This window comes from Pelophylax lessonae (assembly GCF_965119305.1).
Source record: "Pelophylax lessonae genome assembly, chromosome: 11".
NCBI classification, from domain to species: Eukaryota; Metazoa; Chordata; class Amphibia; order Anura; family Ranidae; genus Pelophylax; species Pelophylax lessonae.
In genome coordinates, this window is record NC_138778.1 from 209,404,178 (window position 1) to 209,420,134 (window position 15,957).

The window sequence follows — 15,957 nt, forward strand, 5'->3', positions numbered from 1 at the left end:
ATGCAATATGGCCGCCTGGAGGCGTTCTGTACACAGATGGTATACAGAGCGCCCCTCCCCAGAAACATCATTTACTGCTTGTGTAATTGGCTCACCGATTTTTCCCAGAAGCCTACACACAGATACAAGTCAGATTTCAGGCATCCCCTGCAACAAAAATGTTATTTTTGGTGAGATCCTCCCAATAGGAAATCGCGTATAAAGAGATGCAGACCCTGCCACTTTCGGGGTTCTAGCAGCAGACACATCTCTAGAACAACTGTTTAGAGGAGACTGTGTGAATCAGGCCTTCATGGTAGAATATCTGCTAGGAAACCACTGCTAAAGAAAGGCAACAAGCAGAAGAGACTTGTTTGGGCTAAAGAACACAAGGAATGGACATTAGACCAGTGGAAATCTGTGCTTTGGTCTCATGAGTCCAAATTTGAGATCTTTGGTTCCAACCACCGAGTCTTTGTGCGATGCAGAAAAGGTGAACGGATGGACTCTACATGCCTGGTTCCCACCGTGAAGCATGGAGGAGGAGGTGTGATGGTGTGGGGGTGCTTTGCTGGTGACACTGTTGGGGATTTATTCAAAATTGAAGGCATACTGAACCAGCATGGCTACTACAGCATCTTGCAGTGGCATGCTATTCCATCCGGTTTGCGTTTAGTTGGACCATCATTTATTTTTCAACAGGACAGTGACCCCAAACACACCTCCAGGCTGTGTAAGGGCTATTTGACCAAGAAGGAGAGTGATGGGGTGCTGCGCCAGATGACCTCCACAGTCACCGGACCTGAACCCAATCCAGATGGTTTGGGGTGAGCTGGACCGCAGAGTGAAGGCAAAAGGGCCAAGTGCTAAGAATCTCTGGGAACTCCTTCAAGACTGTTGGAAGACCATTTCAGGTGACTACCTCTTGAAGTGTGACTCTACAATTTTCATAGTCACGAAAATATAGAAAACTCTTTGAATGAATAGGTGTGTCCAAACTTTCGGTCTGCACTGTATATATATATATATATATATGTGTGTATATATATATATATATATATATATATCATTTTTTTTTTTCCTCTGCTTTAACCACTTAAGCCCCGGAAGATTTTACCCCCATTCCGACCAGGGGGTATTTTGCGATTCGGCACTGCGTGACTTTAACGGAGAATTGCGCGGTCGTGCGACGCTGTACCTAAACGAATTTGGCGTCCTTTTTTTCCCACAAACAGAGCTTTCTTTTGGCGGTATTTGATCACCTGTGCGATTTTTTGATCACGCGCTATAAACAAAAAAAGAGCGTCCATTTTGCAAAAATAGCAATATTTTTCCCTTTTTTTTATATGAAATTCCCCCAAAAAAAAATGTAAAAATCAAAATTTTTTAAAATTTTCGGCCAATTTGTTTTATGCTACCTATGTTTGGTAAAAAAAATCGCAAGAAGCGTATTTTGATTGGTTTGCGCAAAAGTTATTGTGTTTACTAACTAAGGGAAAGATTTTTGTCATTTTTGTTGTTTTTTTTTTTAACGCGTAATGGCGGCGATCTGCGATTTTTTTTTTGCGGTACTGCGACATTGCGGCGGACAGATCGGACCCTTGACTGACATTTTTGACACTTTTGGGGTTACCAGTGACATTTCTACAGTAATCAGTGCTATATATATGCACTGTTACTGTAAAAATACACTGGTAGTGAAGGGGTTAACTTTATTTCAGAGGGAGGGGCTGTGTGTGTCCCTAGGGGCGTGATTCTAACTGTGATTGGCTGGGGCTTCAGCTGTATGCAGACTGATCAACGGATCTACATAGTAGATCCAGATGATCAGCTCTCATACAGCGAGGAGAATGACAGGCAGCTTGTTTACACAAGCTGCCTGACATTCTCCCTCTCCCCCGCCGATCGCAGAGTGGCCGGCGGACATCGGGTCCGCCGGTCACACGCGCGGGGGGGTCCGTGACCACTCGGGAGCGGGAGCGCGCCTCCGGGGGCGCGCGCTCGCTCCCTAGACCCTCGCAAGCTAGTGACGTAGCCCTACGTCACTTTGCCTGTGAGGGGCTGACCGCCGACGTAGATAGTCGTGCGGGGGTCGGCAAGTGGTTAAAACATATCCAATAAAAAAAATGTAAAAAAAAAATTAAATTTCTTCATCAGTTTAGATCAATATGTATTCTGCTACATGTTTTTGGTAAAAAAAGATTTACAATAAGTGTATATTTATTGGTTTGAGCAAATGTTATAGCGTCTACAAACTATGGGATAGATTTATGGAGTTTTGATTTATTTAAATTTTTTTACTAGTAATGGCGGTGATCAGCGACTTATAGCGGGACTGCGGCATTGCGGTGGCCAATTCGGACACTGACACTTTTGGCATGCATTCACTCCCTTGACAAAGATGCTTGTTGAGGGATAACAGAATTATTAAAACATGCACCTGATCACTATTAAAGGGTAACTCCACTTTCGTTGGAGAAAGCAATTAGTAAAGAAAGAAAAAAAAATATAGCAATTTATAGCTATTTACAATTGTGAAACAAGTCATATTGTAAATTAATGTTATTAAAAATGGCCTTTCTTTTTCAATCTGTACTTGCTGTAATCTTCTGAAAATGCAATGCAACATGGCTACCTGGAGGTGTTCTGTACACAAAATGTATACTGACCACCCCCCCCCCCCTTCCAGAAACATTTCCTGCTTGTGTGATTGGCTCACTGATTTTCCCAGAAGTCTGCACTAGGATACAAGTCAGATTTCTGGCATACCCTGCAACCAAAAAGTCATTTTTGGTGAGATACTTCCAATAGGAACACGTCTAAAGGGATGCAGGCCCAGCAGCTTTCCTCATTAGAGCCCTGCAGGTACACAGCTGATTGATAATTATGAAACCACTCCCATTAGATTAATTTTCCCACAGGAGCACAGAGAAACACAGAGGGATTTCTTCAGCATAACAAAATGTAACAATCTGCAACAAAGTTTGTTATAATCCCTGTAATGTACAGAGATCACCCAGAGGGGGGAATGTTTTATTCCTTGACAAAAGTGGAGTTACGCTTTAAGCTGAAAATTTTGTCGGGTTCAGCAGGGATCGGTTGAATTTAGACCCATCTATGGTCATTCCTGTTTGAGATGAATCAATGTAATGATCCGCTCATCTTGAATGGGACTGTTGGGAAATGTTTGTTTGATTAGAGCCTGCAGCCAATAGGCTGCAGCGCTGATCAGTATGTTGTGACAGCAGGGGCATCTCCGCTGTCAGAATACAAAAGTGTTTTGGGGAGGATTCCATCATCCTCCTCGATTGTGTGGATGGGGGAATCAGTTTGGTGTTTTATTTTTTCCTTTTTCAGCCCCCTGGCTAAACAAATGATCAAAAGATTGAAAACAAATAGAGCCATCTATGGCCAGCTTTAGGCTCCTTTCACACAGGCTTTCCGATCAGGTCCACCTGTCAGTTTTTTTCATGGACGCTCCATGCACCTCTATGGAGCAACGGATGTCAGTGGTGACATGTCCGCTGACACCCGCTGCTCTCTGATCCTGTCCATGAAATCCGGACGGATGGAGTTTCGATTTTCCGTCCGTCTGGAGGATCGGATCGAATGAGAACGGACAGGCGGTCCATTTTCATCCGATCTCCCATAGAGGAGAGTAGGGCTCTGACAGCTCCGTCTCTGCAAAGTAAGTAAAGACGGAGCTGTCATCCGCCTGCTCAGCGGGGATCGGCAAATCGATCCCCGCTGAGCAAAACTGAGTCCGCCAGGCGAAAAGCCCGTGTGAAAGGACCCTAAAGCCCCGTACACACGCGTCGAAAATTGGCAGGGAATTTTTGTCCGACGACCGATCTGCCGATTTTCGGCTTGTTAGTATGATGCTTCCAACAACCAACTCCGACTTTTCGGCCGAAAAAAATCTGGTGTGCAGGCTATAAAATTTTTGTTGGCCGTCAGCATAACGGCCGATTTTCGTGCAGTCAGTACAGATTTCGACAGGGAAAAATCTGATGAGCAAGTCTGGGCATGCTCAGTGAAGAAACAAAGAAAGCAAACCAACACATGATATCACTTCTGAAGTAGAATTTTGTTGGGCGAGAAAATTTGTGTGCAGTCTAGGCACATTCCAACCAACAAAACACCACTCTGGACAAAAGACGGCCGATCGGTCGGCCGATAATCGTTGCGTGTGAAAGGACCCTAAGTCTGCATTTCCTAACACATACTCCTCTTGCCTTTTGCAGATCCGCCTACCTATTGCCTCTCACTTTGTTGCCTGCTAGAAAGATAAAATGTTACAGCAATCCTTGTGAATGATGAATGGGAAAAGGGAGCCTGAGGAAATACTTTCTACTGCCTTCACCTAAAGGATGACATCATTCATCGGGTGGTCCACTCAGGGCTTGTCACACTTTGTTCACTGGAGCTATCCTTTATTAATAGAAGGTACACTTTGAGGTTTTTATTTTATCATACTTTTGTTGTAACAAGTAAGAAATTAATTCAAATGTAGAGTTAAATAATACGTTTTCTTGATAAATAATCATATTTAAATTTTCTACAAAAAGGAACTAAAATTAAACTGCCTAGTCCTCAATTTTGTCTTAGAAGCTGTACATATGTCTAGACTGTTGTAGGGTGTACAAGCAGTGGCGGCTGGTGCTCAAAATTTTTGGGGGGGCGCAAAAACAAAAATGTAATAGGTATTGCTTCGCGGCAAAAAACGAGGTAAAAACATTGCATGACTTTGAGGTCATGGTACAGGCATGGCACATGTGATGGTATAGGCATGGCACAGATGGTACAGGCATGGCACAGGTGATGGAATAGGCATGGCACAGATGGTATAGGCATGGAACAGGTGGTAGAATAGGCATGGCACAGGTGATGGTATAGGCATGGCGCAGGTGATGGAATAGGCATTGCACAGGTGATGGTAGAGGCATGGCACAGGTGATGGAATAGGCATGGCACAGATGGTATAGGCATGGCACAGGTGATGGAATAGGCATGGCACAGATGGTACAGGCATGGCACAGGTGATGGTACAGGCATGGCACAGGTGATGAAATAGGCATTGCACAGGTGATGGTACAGGCATTGCACAGGTGATGGTACAGGCATGGCACAGGTGATGGAATAGGCATGGCACAGATGGTATAGGCATGGCACAGGTGATGGAATAGGCATGGCACAGATGGTACAGGCATGGCACAGGTGATGGTACAGGCATGGCACAGGTGATGGTACAGGCAGGGCACAGATGGTACAGGCATGGCACAGGTGATGGAATAGGCATGGCACAGATGGTATAGGCATGGCACAGGTGATGGAATAGGCATGGCACAGATGGTACAGGCATGGCACAGGTGGTGGAATAGGCATGGCACAGATGGTACAGGCATGGCGCAGGTGGTGGAATAGGCATGGCACAGGCATGGCGCAGGTGGTGGAATAGGCATGGCACAGATGGTATAGGCATGGCACAGGTGATGGAATAGGCATGGCACAGATGGTACAGGCATGGCACAGGTGGTGGAATAGGCATGGCACAGATGGTACAGGCATGGCGCAGGTGATGGAATAGGCATGGAACAGATGGTACAGGCATGGCACAGGTGATGGAATAGGCATGGCACAGGTGATGGTAAGGTCATGGCACAGGTGGTGGAATAGGCATGGCACAGATGGTACAGGCATGGCGCAGGTGATGGAATAGGCATGGAACAGATGGTACAGGCATGGCACAGGTGATGGAATAGGCATGGCACAGGTGATGGTAAGGTCATGGCACAGGTGGTGGAATTGGCATGGCACAGATGGTACAGGCATGGCGCAGGTGATGGAATAGGCATGACACAGGTGATGGAATAGGCATGGCACAGGTGATGGTAAGGTCATGGCACAGGTGGTGGAATAGGCATGGCACAGGTGATGGAATAGGCATGGCACAGGTGATGGTAAGGTCATGGCACAGGTGGTGGAATAGGCATGGCACAGATGGTACAGGCATGGCGCAGGTGATGGAATAGGCATGGCACAGGTGATGGTAAGGTCATGGCACAGGTGGTGGAATAGGCATGGCGCAGGTGGTGGAATAGGCATGGCACAGATGGTACAGGCATGGCACAGGTGATGGTAAGGTCATGGCACAGGTGGTGGAATAGGCATGGCACAGATGGTACAGGCATGGGGCAGGTGATGGAATAGGCATGGCACAGGTGATGGTAAGGCCATGGCACAGGTGGTGGAATAGGCATGGCGCAGGTGGTGGAATAGGCATGGCACAGATGGTACAGGCATGGCACAGGTGATGGTAAGGTCATGGCACAGGTGGTGGAATAGGCATGGCACAGATGGTACAGGCATGGCACAGGTGATGGAATAGGCATGGCACAGATGGTACAGGCATGGCGCAGGTGGTGGAATAGGCATGGCACAGGTGATGGAATAGGCATGGCACAGATGGTACAGGCATGGCGCAGGTGGTGGAATAGGCATGGCACAGGCATGGCGCAGGTGGTGGAATAGGCATGGCACAGATGGTACAGGCATGGCACAGGTGGTGGAATAGGCATGCCGCAGATGGTACAGGCATGGCGCAGGTGATGGAATAGGCATGGCACAGATGTTACAGGCATGGCACAGGTGATGGAATAGGCATGGCACAGGTGATGGTAAGGTCATGGCACAGGTGGTGGAATAGGCATGGCACAGATGGTACAGGCATGGCGCAGGTGATTGAATAGGCATGGCACAGGTGATGGAATAGGCATGGCACAGGTGATGGAATAGGCATGCCGCAGATGGTACAGGCATGGCGCAGGTGATGGAATAGGCATGGCACAGATGGTACAGGCATGGCACAGGTGATGGTAAGGTCATGGCACAGGTGATGGTAAGGTCATGGCACAGGTGGTGGAATAGGCATGGCACAGATGGTACAGGCATGGCGCAGGTGGTGGAATAGGCATGGCACAGGCATGGCACAGGTGATGTAATAGGCATGGCACAGATGGTACAGGCATGGCGCAGGTGGTGGAATAGGCATGGCACAGGCATGGCGCAGGTGGTGGAATAGGCATGGCACAGGTGGTGGAATAGGCATGGCACAGGCTTGGCACAGGTGATGGAATAGGCATGGCACAGATGGTACAGGCATGGCGCAGGTGGTGGAATAGGCATGGCACAGGCAGCATGGCGCAGGTGGTGGAATAGGCATGGCACAGATGGTACAGGCATGGCACAGGTGGTGGAATAGGCATGGCGCAGATGGTACAGGCATGGCGCAGGTGATGGAATAGGCATGGCACAGATGGTACAGGCATGGCACAGGTGATGGAATAGGCATGGCACAGGTGATGGTAAGGTCATGGCACAGGTGGTGGAATAGGCATGGCACAGGCATGGCGCAGGTGGTGGAATAGGCATGGCACAGGCATGGCGCTGGTGGTGGAATGGGCATGGCACAGGCATGGCGCAGGTGGTGGAATAGGCATGGCACAGATGGTACAGGCATGGCACAGGTGGTGGAATAGGCATGGCACAGATGGTACAGGCATGGCACAGGTGATGGTAAGGTCATGGCACAGGTGATGGTAAGGTCATGGCACAGGTGGTGGTAAGGTCATGGCACAGGTGGTGGAATAGGCATGGCACAGATGGTACAGGCATGGCGCAGGTGGTGGAATAGGCATGGCACAGGCATGGCGCAGGTGGTGGAATAGGCATGGCACAGGCATGGCGCAGGTGGTGGAATAGGCATGGCACAGATGGTACAGGCATGGCACAGGTGATAGTAAGGTCATGGCACAGGTGATGGTAAGGTCATGGCACAGGTGGTGGAATAGGCATGGCACAGATGGTACAGGCATGGCGCAGGTGGTGGAATAGGCATGGCACAGGCATGGCGCAGGTGGTGGAATAGGCATGGCACAGGCATGGCGCTGGTGGTGGAATGGGCATGGCACAGGCATGGCACAGGTGGTGGAATAGGCATGGCACAGATGGTACAGGCATGGCACAGGTGGTGGAATAGGCATGGCACAGATGGTACAGGCATGGCACAGGTGATGGTAAGGTCATGGCACAGGTGATGGTAAGGTCATGGCACAGGTGGTGGTAAGGTCATAGCACAGGTGGTGGAATAGGCATGGCACAGATGGTACAGGCATGGCGCAGGTGGTGGAATAGGCATGGCACAGGCATGGCGCAGGTGGTGGAATAGGCATGGCACAGGCATGGCGCAGGTGGTGGAATAGGCATGGCACAGGCATGGCGCAGGTGGTGGAATAGGCATGGCACAGATGGTACAGCCATGGCACAGGTGATGGTAAGGTCATGGCACAGGTGATGGTAAGGTCATGGCACAGGTGGTGGAATAGGCATGGCACAGATGGTACAGGCATGGCGCAGGTGGTGGAATAGGCATGGCACAGGCATGGCGCAGGTGGTGGAATAGGCATGGCACAGGCATGGCGCTGGTGGTTGAATGGGCATGGCACAGGCATGGCGCAGGTGGTGGAATAGGCATGGCACAGATGGTACAGGCATGGCACAGGTGGTGAAATAGGCATGGCACAGATGGTACAGGCATGGCACAGGTGATGGTAAGGTCATGGCACAGGTGATGGTAAGGTCATGGCACAGGTGGTGGTAAGGTCATGGCACAGGTGGTGGAATAGGCATGGCACAGATGGTACAGGCATGGCGCAGGTGGTGGAATAGGCATGGCACAGGCATGGCGCAGGTGGTGGAATAGGCATGGCACAGGCATGGCGCAGGTGGTGGAATAGGCATGGCACAGGCATGGCGCAGGTGGTGGAATAGGCATGGCACAGATGGTACAGGCATGGCACAGGTGATGGTAAGGTCATGGCACAGGTGATGGTAAGGTCATGGCACAGGTGGTGGAATAGGCATGGCACAGATGGTACAGGCATGGCGCAGGTGGTGGAATAGGCATGGCACAAGCATGGCGCAGGTGGTGGAATAGGCATGGCACAGGCATGGCGCAGGTGGTGGAATAGGCATGGCACAGGCATGGCGCAGGTGGTGGAATAGGCATGGCACAGATGGTACAGGCATGGCACAGGTGATGGTAAGGTCTGGCACAGGTGATGGTAAGGTCATGGCACAGGTGGTGGAATAGGCATGGCACAGATGGTACAGGCATGGCGCAGGTGGTGGAATAGGCATGGCACAGGCATGGCGCAGGTGGTGGAATAGGCATGGCACAGGCATGGCGCTGGTGGTGGAATGGGCATGGCACAGGCATGGCGCAGGTGGTGGAATAGGCATGGTACAGGCATGGCACAGGTGGTGGAATAGGCATGGCACAGATGGTACAGGCATGGCACAGGTGATGGTAAGGTCATGGCACAGGTGATGGTAAGGTCATGGCACAGGTGGTGGTAAGGTCATGGCACAGGTGGTGGAATAGGCATGGCACAGATGGTACAGGCATGGCGCAGGTGGTGGAATAGGCATGGCACAGGCATGGCGCAGGTGGTGGAATAGGCATGGCACAGGCATGGCGCAGGTGGTGGAATAGGCATGGCACAGGCATGGCGCAGGTGGTGGAATAGGCATGGCACAGATGGTACAGGCATGGCACAGGTGATGGTAAGGTCATGGCACAGGTGATGGTAAGGTCATGGCACAGGTGGTGGAATAGGCATGGCACAGATGGTACAGGCATGGCGCAGGTGGTGGAATAGGCATGGCGCAGGTGGTGGAATAGGCATGGCACAGGCATGGCGCTGGTGGTGGAATGGGCATGGCACAGGCATGGCGCAGGTGGTGGAATAGGCATGGCACAGATGGTACAGGCATGGCACAGGTGGTGAAATAGGCATGGCACAGATGGTACAGGCATGGCACAGGTGATGGTAAGGTCATGGCACAGGTGGTGGTAAGGTCATGGCACAGGTGGTGGAATAGGCATGGCACAGATGGTACAGGCATGGCGCAGGTGGTGGAATAGGCATGGCACAGGCATGGCGCAGGTGGTGGAATAGGCATGGCACAGGCATGGCGCAGGTGGTGGAATAGGCATGGCACAGATGGTACAGGCATGGCACAGGTGATGGTAAGGTCATGGCACAGGTGATGGTAAGGTCATGGCACAGGTGGTGGAATAGGCATGGCAATGGCATGGCGCTGGTGGTGGAATGGGCATGGCACAGGCATGGCGCAGGTGGTGGAATAGGCATGGCACAGATGGTACAGGCATGGCACAGGTGATGGTAAGGTCATGGCACAGGTGGTGGAATAGGCATGGCACAGATGGCACAGGCATGGCGCAGGTGGTGGAATAGGCATGGCACAGGCATGGCGCAGGTGGTGGAATAGGCATGGCACAGGCATGGCGCAGGTGGTGGAATAGGCACTTACCTGGCGACGGCTCGGCTCCCGGCGGCGGCTTCTCCCCTCCTCGCGACTCTGATGTCCGTCCTCTTCTGCTCGGCTCCTGGCGGCGGCTTCTCCCCTCCTCGCGACTCCTCTTCTTCGCGGGCTGCGGCGGGAAAGTGACCGGGCGGTGACGGTGAGTGACTGATGCACGCACCGGCACCGCCCCCAACGAGGTCACCATGGATGTCCTGAATCATGATTGGTCCAGGCTGGAGTCTGGACCAATCATGATCCAAGACATCACAAAAGGGGGTGGTGTAGCGCATTTTTCTGCGCTACAGTTACGCCCCAGAAGGCCGCCAATTGGCGCCTCTGCTGGTGGAAAACCCCACCCCCCATCGGCACCAATGCGGCGGACGCCGAAAGAGGGGTGGTGGAGCGCAGAGCTCTGCGCTACAGTTACGCCCCAGAAGGCCGTCTATCGGCGCCTCTGCGGGTGGAAAACCCCACCCCCATAGGCACCAATGAGACGGGCGCCCCTTGTGGGCAAAAATTTTTTTTTTTTTTTTTTTTTTAAATCTTTTTTTTTTCTTTTTCTTTTTTTGGGGGGGGGGGGGGGCGGCGCCCCTGCGCCCCCTATGGGCCGGCCGCCACTGTGTACAAGTCTCTCTCTGAGAGGCCCACATCCGACAATGGAGGTGTAGTGAGCCTGGGTAGTTGGGTAGAGGGGTTGCTGGGGGGGGTTTTCACAGTAATGTGTGTTCTATGTATTTGCCCTGCGTGGCTAATGTTGTGTTATGTTCTTTTCCTTTGTTTAACCACTTTAACCACTTGCCTTCTGTGCACTTAAACCCCCTTCCCATCCAGACCAATTTTTAGCTTTCAGTGCTCTCACACTTTGAATGACAATTGCGCGGTCATGCTACACTGTACCCATATTAAATTTTTATCATTTTTTTCACACAAATAGAGCTTTCTTTTGGTGCTATTTAATCATCTCTGGGTTTTTTATTTTTTACAAAAAAAAAGAAAAAATACAGAAAATTTTGAAAAAAAAAAAAAGTTTTTCTTATTTTCTGCGAGTAAATTTTGAAAATAAATACATTTTTCTCCTTCACTGATGTGCGCTGATGAGGCGGCACTGATGGGCACTGATAGGCTGCACTGATGGGCACTGATGAGGTGGCACTTATGGGCACTGATGAGGTGGCACTGATGAGGTACTAATATGCCGCACTGATGAACACTGAGAGGCGGCACTGCTGGGCACTGAGAGGCGGCACTGCTGGGCACTGATGGGCGGCACTGATGGGCAGCACTGATGGGCGGCACTGATGGGCACTGATGGGCGGCACTGATGGGCACTGACGGGCGGCACTGGGCACTGACGGGCGGCACTGATGGGCACTGACGGGTGGCACTGATGAGCACTGATGAACGGCACTGATGAGCACTGATGGGCAGCACCATCAGTGCCCACACTCAGTGCCCATAGTGCTGCCAGTCAGTGCTCATCAGTGCCTAGATGAGCAGGCACTGACTGGCAGCATTATGGGCACTGATTGTGGGCACTGATGGCGGGCACTGTGGGCAGTTAGTGTGTTTAGTGTACCTTTGTTGTAATCAGGGCACTGGTGATCAGTGCCCTGATTACATTTTTCTTTGTCCACGACGGCTGATCGGCTCTCTCCTTCCTCACACGCAGGCTCTGTGTGAGGAAGGAGCGCTGGCGATGAGAGATGATCTCATATGTTTACATATGAGATCTTCTCTCATTGGACGGTCCGATCACGTGGTGAATGGCCGCTGTGATTGGCCATTCACCACGATCTGTGATCGGCTGTATCACGGCCGACACAGATTTTCCCCGATGCGCGCTCGCGGGAGCGTGCGGGGAGCCTGTGTCCGGGAGGGAGGTAGTTAAGACTGCTCACTGTGCTGCTACTGCAGCACAGTGGCAGCCCTGGGTCCAGCGACGTACACTTACGTCGCCGGATTCCCTGCTGTCTCGGTGGCACGCGTGCTGCTGGAGGCTCGCTCCCGCTGTGTTTAGACACAGCGGGAGTCGGGCCAGAGGAGGAGAGGCGGCGATCACCGTCTCCCTTCCCCGATCGTCGGGGAAAGAGTGTGAAAATCCGCCCACTTGTGTAAACAAAGCAGGCGGATCTTCTCAGTGACAGACAGGGAGAGATCACAGGATTCAGCTGAACCTGCAATCTCTGTCTGTGTCACAGAACCCCCTCCCCCCACACATGTCAGTAAGCATGAGGCACACATTTAACCCCTTGATCATCAACAGTGTTAACCCCTTCCCTGCCAGTGTCATTATTACAGTAACAGTGCATATTTATAGCACTGATTACTGTAGTAATGTCACTGGTCCCCCCAAAAGTGTCAAAAATGTCAGCTAGGGGTCCGATCTGTCCGCCGCAATGTCGCAGTCCCACAAAAAATCGCAGATCGCCACCATTACTAGTAAAAAAAAAAAAAAAAAACAATAAAAATGACAAATCTTTTCCGTAGTTGGTAAACGCGATAACTTTTGCGCAAACCAATCAAAATACACTTATTGCGATTTTTTTATGTAGCAGAAAACAAATTGGCCTAAAATGTTAAAACATTTTGATTTTTAAATTTTTTTGGGGAATGTTATATATCATAATGTAAAAAATATTGTTTTTTTTTTTCAAAATTGTCGCTCTATTTTTCAAAAATTAAAAATCGCACAGGTGATCAAATACCACCAAAAGAAAGCTCTATTTATGGGGAAAAAAAAGGATGTAAATTTAATTTGGGTACAGCGTCGCACGACCACGCAATTGTCCCTTAAAATAACGCAGTGCCGAATCGCAAAATATGGCCTGGTCAGGAAGGGGGAAAAATCTTCCGGTCTTAAAGTGTATAAACACACGCTCATTGAGAATTTTTTTGTCAAAGGCATGTACCGTAGCTAAATACATTTTGGCCTAAATATATGACAAAAATTGAATATATTGGATATTTTTTAACTGTCAAAGTAGAAAATGTAAATTTTTCGCAAAATTTTTGCTCTTTTTTTATTAATATTGCAAAAAATAAGAAGCGCAGAGGTGCTCAAATTCCACCAAAAGAAAGCTCTGTTTGTGGGGAAAAAAGGACGTAAATTTCGTTTGGGCACAGCGTCGCATGACTGCGCAATTGTCAGTTAGTCACGCAGTGCCAAGTTGAAAAAAGTGGCCTGGTCATTAAGCAGCAAAATCCTAAAACAGTCCTTAAAGTCTCCTGTCCTTTTAGAAGTCTTTTTAGAGTCTGTTTAGAAGGGTCGCTGGTGCAAATCAAATCGATGCAAAAAATAAAAACCTAGCTAAGACTCTACTCCTCTACTCGGTTTACATATAATCTAAAAAAGGAAAAGGGACTGCCAGTAGGACAACTAGAAATAGTAGTGAAAGGGGGGGGCGTGGCCTGGCGCAGCATGTGAGAGGACGTGTGTGAGAGGAGCTCCGCCGGACCGATATCCTTCACCGCTAATCCTGCAGCCCTTCGGGCACGATAATCCTTCCTTCACCTCCCGCACACCCGCGGCACCGACCTCCGCATGTCTCCGCCGAAGAAAGGCTCTGAAGCTGCGGCAAAACTGGCTGCATTCCGGAGGCTGGAGAAGGAGGCCCCGATCCAAGATGGCGCCGGCCCGTCGCTCGTGGTGGAGGAGCCTGAGAGCCCTGCTACATCCAAGGTTTTGGAAGCGATTGCCACTTGCCAGACCATGCTGACAACTAAAATCGAGGAGGTGAAGGTAGATATATCTTTGATGCGTCAGGATATGCAGAAGCTAAGGGACAGAGTTGGTGAGGCTGAACACAGAATTAGTGAGGTGGAAGACTCCCTCCCCCCATTGCAAAGCTCCTCAGACAGGCTGCAGCAACAAGTACACCTTATCCTCCAAAAACAAGATGACATGGAGAATAGGCTGCGCCGCTGTAACCTGCGGTTCATTGGCCTCCCGGAGGGCTCTGAAGGTGCTGACCCCTCATCATATTTGGAACAATTGCTCACTCAGACTTATGGCAGAGAATCCTTTTCACCCACTTTTGTTGTGGAACGTGCACATCGCCTCTCAGGGCGCCCCCCCCCCCTCAGGGTGCACCCCCCCGCACGTTCATCGCTAAATTCCTGAACTATCGGGACCGAGATGCCATATTGCGCCTGGCCAGGGTTAAGGGGAACATTCCATTTGGAAATCACAAAATAGCGATTTTCCCCGACTTTTCTGCTGAGGTCCAGAGGCGCCGCAAGAGCTTTTTGGAGGTCAAACGCAGACTGCGTATCAAGAATATCAAATACTCCATGTTGTATCCGGCCCGTCTTAGAGTGGAGGGCGAGGACCGAGCCCACTTCTTTGAGGATCCGGAAGCCGCCATCTCCTGGCTAGAAGGACTAGAAGCTAGAGCCTGACCACCTTGCCCTGGCGACTTCATGATACTTTCTCCCTGATGGCCTATACCTTAAGCTGCTGCAAGGGTGGAGGAGGGGTTTTGTAGATCCTGTGGAACTCAAGACTTTGCATCCCCCTTCCCCCCCCCCCTCCCCCCTCATTTTCCTGCACTATTGCTCCTGTGTTTGACCGGCGGAGCGCCCTAGCTCCACAGATGGAACTGATTTCTCTGTTCTCTTCCTATGGACTTCCACCTGCCCATAGGCTTTGCTACCCAGCGATGCACCTGTTGGTTTTCGCCCCCTACACCCGCTAAGGCGTGTGTTTGTGCCCAACTCCCCTGTTGCCCCCTGCGACTTCTGCTGGACCTGGGCCCCCGGGCCCCCTTGTTTATTCTATTTGTATTTTGCTGTATTTTTGCTGCATACCTTGGGGGTCCCTGGCCTCCTGATCTTGCTCTTTCCCAGTCGCATGTGGGCCTGTTCTGGTTGAGGCACTTGTTTGGGAACATGCCCGCACAAGTTGGGGTTGGTGCAGGGCAGGGAGGGGGGATTGGGGTGTTACCATTGTCTATGGTTTATATTTGGTACAATCTCTATACTGTTTCTGTTTTATGCACATTGACCTCAAGTAATAATTATTTGCTCTTTTGCTGCCGTTTATCGCCACTGGTGTGTGACCGTGGACTTGTTGGTTCCGTGGCCTTGCTGCCTGAGATCCTGGGAGCCTCCGCTCCGCGCTCTGTATTACCCCTGCCATGGCCGCATTGAAATTGTTGACGTGGAATGTCAGGGGTATGCGCGATAAGATTAAACGAACGGCTGTCTTTAATGTCCTACGCCGTGTACGGGCTGATATTATAGTTCTGGTGGAGACACATTTGGAGGGCCGTGTACAACAGTCCCTCAAACGGCCCTGGGTTGGTTGGGTGCAGCACTCTGCTTATAGCTCACACTCCAGGGGTGTGGCGCTACTGGTGGCCAAATCGGTACATTTCCAGCTCCTAGGATCTCAGGTCGACCCAATGGGTAGATATGTTTTTCTCAAAACGTCAGTCTATGGGGAATTGATGCTACTGATGGCTTTCTATGTGCCCCCCCCTTACTCTGCTGTGATTATTATGGAGGGACTGGCGTTTATGGCACAGAGCCCAGGGGCCCCGGTGATCTGGCTGGGTGACTTTAACAATGTGATGGACTCGGGTCTGGATA